Below are 5,586 nucleotides of genomic sequence, written 5' to 3'. Positions count from 1 at the left end.
AATGCCAGGAAAGGCAAAAGAAAGAAACAAAAACAATATTTGAGGCAATACTGAGAATTTCTCCCAATTGATTTCAGACACAAAGCCAAAATCCAGTAATTTCAGGGAACATCAACCAGGACAAATGCAAAAATAAATAAATAAATAAGTAAAACCAAACCACACACAAAAAAAATTTAGAAAATCAAAAGTAAAAATAACTTGAAAGAAGCAAGATTGGGGGAGGGGAGACTCACAGAGGAGCAAAGATAAAGTCACCTAAGACTTCTCAGAGACTTCTCAGAAATTATGCAAGAAGAGAGTGTAGTGAAATATTTAAAGTATTATGACAAAAAAACACAAAACAAAACAAAAAAACACACCAACTTATGACTCAGTCCTGGCAAAAATTATACTTCATAATTGAAGACAAAATTTTTGTTTGTTTGTTTTTCAGATAAACAAAAGTTAAGTTAATTTATTGCCAGTTGACCTACCATGCAAGAAATGATGAAAGAAGTTATTCAGAGTGAAGGAACATGGTATTGCTCAGAAACTTAGATTCACATAAAGAAACGAAGAGCATCAGAGAAGTTTAAGTAAAGAGAAATCTTTAAAAAAAAAAACACCTTTTTTTTTCTTTTTACTCAGTTGATCTAACAGATAACATGTTCAAAAATAATAGGAGCAACAATGTATTTGCATGTGTATAAGTGAAATGATGACGACAATGATAAAAAGGATGGAAGGGAAAATTTAGGAATATTTTGTTACAATAAATAACTCATACTATCTTTAAAGTGGTAATAATGGTTTTTTTTAATTTTTTATTTATTTAATTTTTTTTTTGGAGAAGTTTTTGCTATAGGGTGCATGAGCTCGTCAGAGAGACAGAGAGACAGAAAGCAAGAAATCACCCCCTGGGAGGGAATGACCATGCTGAAATCTCTTCTCCTCCATTCTCCTCTCAGGATCTTGGGCACGCACCCATACATGCTCAGGCTGAGTTTATGCTACTGAGTCTGGGACTCAAACCACAGTCAACATAGCCATTACACCAACTGCTGGTCCCAGTAATAATGCTATTTAACAGTGGACTTGAATTAGTTGTAAATGTGTACTGCAAACTTGAGGGCAACAACTAAAAGAGTAAAACAAATATTACAAAATTAACATGCTAAAAAAGGAGAGAAAGATGAATTCTGTAAAAAGTTCAGTTAAAACGGGACTGGCAGTTAGCGAATGGCTATGTCATTGGACTCCCATGTAGTCGACCGCGGTTCATGTCCTGGACCCGGCGGCTTAAACTCACGCCAGGCGCGTGTACGTGCGTGCCCAAGATCCCGAGAGGAGACTGGAAGAGAAGGGATTGCAGGGTGGCTATCCCCCCTGGGGGGTGATTTCTCGCTTTCTGTCTCTCTGTCTCTCTCTGTCTGTCTGGCGAGCGTACACGCCCTATAGCAAAAACCTCTAAAAAAAAAAAAAAGAAAAAAAAAGCTCAGTTAAAACCACAAAAGGCAGAAAAATATAAAAGGTAAAACTGGAGACAAAGAAGAAAGGTAACAAACAAGAAACAGTATCAACTATGATAGATATTAGATATTAACCTAGTTATCTCAATAACCACCTAATTTTTTTAAGAATTATTTAATTCTATTTATCATTATTATTATTTTTAAAATTTGCTGCAAGGCACATGCACTCACCAAAAAGAGATAGATCAAGAGAGAAAGAGAGGGGATGTGAGAAAGTAAGCTGCCTGGTTCAGGACTCAAACCACTGGCAAACATGTGGGAATACAGAGCTTGAATCACCACACCACCGGCTGCCCCTCAATAATCCCTTTAAATACCAAAGGTCTAAATACCAGCTAGCTTCTGTGGGGCACTGTTCAGTGTTTTGGGGCCTTCCAGGCTATTGGACAGGCTTACCTGTTCATTAACTGTGGGAGCCCACCACTGGAGTATCTGTTCAACCAGGGCAGGCCCTCCTGGAGCTTTCTGGAACTCCGGGTGGGGTTTAAAACTCAACTGCAGGTCAGAGCGTCAGAGTTGGGTGGTGGTGGCCGAACTGCTGAGTGAGAAGAAGCAGGAACTGTGGAAGACTGAGCACGTGCTGTGCAAGGAGAAGGAAGATGTAAGGAAATTTACAGAGAATGAAAAATCTTTATGTCAAAAAGAATAACTCAATTGAAGAACCAAAAGTAACAGAAGAAAATTATTTTATTTTAGAGGTCACTGTAGGAGTTGGGGGTCAAGAGGCAATGTTATTTACTTCAGAGATATTTGATACATATAAACAATATGCTGCATTTAAAAGATGGGATTTTGAAACCCTGGAGTATTTCCAAGTGAAATAGGTGGCCTTAGACATGCATTTGCAATCATTGAGTGTTCAGAAGCTCATAAGTAAATGAAGTTTGAAGGAGGTGTGCACAGAGTACAAAGAGTGCCAAAGAAAGAGAAGTAAAGCTGCATACACACTGAGCATTATGACAGTAGCAATATTACCCCAACCTACTGAGATTAACATGGTGATTAATCCTAAAGATTTGAGATATGAAACAAAAAAAGCCAGTGGAGCTGGGAGACAGCATGTAAATACCACAGACAGTGCTATCCAGATAGCTCATCTTCCAGCAGATGTTTCTGAATGCCAGCAAGAAAGATCTCAGCAGAAAAAGAGAGAGATGGCAATGAAAAAGTGACATGCAAAACTGTACTCCATGCATCTAGAAGAAGAAACAAGTAAAAGATACAATACTAGAAAGATTCAGAGTTCAACTAAAGGAAAGTCAGAGAAAATAAGAACATAACATTTTCCACAGAAACAGGTCACAGATCACAGAATAAACAAGTCACTACATGATCTTGAAACTTTTAAGCAAAAAGATTATCTACTGGATGAACTTGTACAGTCATTGAAAGATGATGGCAAATATGAATCTTTTTTTTAAGAGAGGATTTTGCTATAGGGTGCGTGTGCTCACCAGACAGACAGAGAGAGACAGAGAGACAGAAAGCAATAAATCACCCCCCCAGGGGGGATGGCCACGCCGCAATCTCTTCTCCTCCATTCTCCTCTCAGGATCTTGGGCACACACGCACACATGCCCGGCATGAGTTTAAGCCACTGAGTGCAGGACTAGAACCGCAATTGACTACATGGGAGTCCAGTGACATAGCCATTACGCTAACTGCTGGTCCCACAAATTTGAATCTTTAGTAGGGATTGTTTTTAAAATGTGTAATGTTATTTGAAATTATAACCTTTTATAATTTAGGAAAATTCTACTATAGCAAATTACATTATGCATAAATATTCACCAGTATTCTCTTGAGAAACATGGTTAGTACAATTGAAAGTAATAGGAATATTCTTAATACACAAATAATTTATATAAGTCTCTGTCATTATACAGTTAAAAATATAAGCATGACTGTAGTGGTAAATCTTGGATTCTTTATAAATAGACAAAGGAAAATTTAAAAATGAAATAAATACACAAATTAAACAACAGAGATTGCTAACATTAATATAAAAACGAGACTGAACTATATGTTGTCTATAAGAAATCCACATTAAATATAAAGACACATTTAAATTAAGGGTAAGAGGATGAAGAAAGATATACCATGGTAACAAAAGTTAAAAAATTCAAAGTAGCTACATTAATTTCAGACAGGACAGACTTCAGAACAAGAAAAGTTATCAGGGATAGAGATGCATAGTTAAAAGATTAAAAGGGTCAGTAGTACAAGAAGGCAACCCTTAGTGCGTATATGTTTAACAACAGAGCGTCAAAATTAAGACAAAAACTGATAAAAATAATAAGAAAGAAATAGAAAGGTCCATTGTTATAACTGGCAACTTTAGCACTTCTCTCTCAGAAATGGACAAATGTACCAGACAGAAAGGAAATAATGACATAGTTTAACACAATGACATCATTGATTAACCAAATATAAATGACATCTATAGACCACTTCATCCAACAACAGGAGGTTATACATTCTTCTCAAGTTCACATTGAACATTTATCAAGGCAGACCATATTTGATATCATAAAACATATTTTAACAAATTAAAAATATTAGAGACCATATATCTGTTCCCAGATCATAATGAAATTAAACCAAAAATAAATAACAGAAAGATAGCTGGAAAGTTCCACTACCAATAATCATAGCTCAAAGAAAAAATATAAAGGGAATTTTAAAATATTTTGAATTATGTAGAAATGAAAATATACCTTATCAAAATTTATGGGACCCTGCAAAAGCAGCGCTTAGGGAGAATTCCATAGCATTGAATGAATATATTAGAAAAGAAGAAAGATCTAAAATTATTAATCTAACCTCTACATTAGAAAACTAGAAAAGAAGAAATTAAATCCAAAATAAACAGGAGGAAATAAATAATAAAAATTAGAGCAAAAATTGACAATAGGAAAATAGGAAATCAAAATGGAAAATCAACAAAATAACACAAAGAGCATGTTCTTTGAAAAGATCAATAAAATCAATAAATCCACACACAGGTTAACTTGGAATAAAGAGGAAGGATACAAATGACTAATATAAAAAATGAAAAAAAGGACATTACTCACAGCCTATGGACAAATATCTCTCACCAGCAGGTGGCATGGTGGTTAAGTTGCTGGACTCCCATAACTTCAGTTTAAGTGAAATAGCCCAATTCCTTGAAAAACTCAAACTGCCACATTTAATTTCTATTAAAGAAATTAAATCAACATTTAATAACCTCCAAAATAGTACCAGGACCAGACAGGTTCACTGGCAAATTCTATGAAACATTAAAGAAAGAAATTATACCTAGTCTCTAAAATCTCTTCCAGAAGATAGAAGCAAAGTGAGTACTTCATAACTCATAAGGGCAATATTACCTCAATACCAAAATCAGACTAAAGCAGTTCAAGAAAAAGACACACCAATATCTCTCACAAGTGGGCCAGCAGGTGGTATGGTGGTTAAGCTGCTGGACTCCCACAATTGCTGTTCGAGTCTCAAACATGGTGGCTTGCTTTCTCATTTTCCTTTTCTATCTCTCTCTCTTTCTGTCTCTCTCTGTGGTGAGAATAAGTGCCCTATAGCAACCATTTTTTAAATAATAATAAAATGAATTAAACAATTCTTTTTAAAAAATATTTCTCACAAACATAAATGCAAAAAATCCCTGAAAAATCTTAGCAAATTATATCTAACAATGTATAAGAATAATTATACATCTTGGCCAAGTGGGATTTATCCAAAACATGCAGGGTCGAATCAACATTGAAAAATCAATAATGTGATCCATCACATCAACAGGCTAATGAAGAAATCATAATCATATCAATAGATGAAGAAAGAACATTTGACATAATCCAATACCATTTATGATAGCAATTCTCAAAACACTAGAAATAGAGGGGGAAATTTCCTCATTTAATAGTAAATATATATAAAAGGTCCACAGCTAACATCTTACTTAATCGTGACAAACTTTAAGCTTTCCTGCTATGATTAGAACAAGGCAAGCACTTCTCTTACCACTACTGTTTGACATCTTATAAGAAACCCTAGCTATTGCAGTAAGAGAAGAAAA

The 5,586-nt window shown here is 35.0% G+C and overlaps 1 pseudogene; it reads left to right on the top strand.

The window, feature by feature from the left end:
* The window catches only part of LOC102477293 (peptide chain release factor 1-like, mitochondrial pseudogene), a 15,010-nt pseudogene extending 12,075 nt beyond the window's left edge, over positions 1 to 2,935 (top strand).
* Positions 2,936 to 5,586: the final 2,651 nt, after the last annotated feature.

Source organism: Tupaia chinensis, unplaced genomic scaffold (assembly GCF_000334495.1).
Source record: "Tupaia chinensis unplaced genomic scaffold, TupChi_1.0 Scaffold144991_2, whole genome shotgun sequence".
Lineage (NCBI taxonomy): Eukaryota > Metazoa > Chordata > Mammalia > Scandentia > Tupaiidae > Tupaia > Tupaia belangeri.
This window is presented reverse-complemented; position numbering and strand designations above follow the sequence as displayed.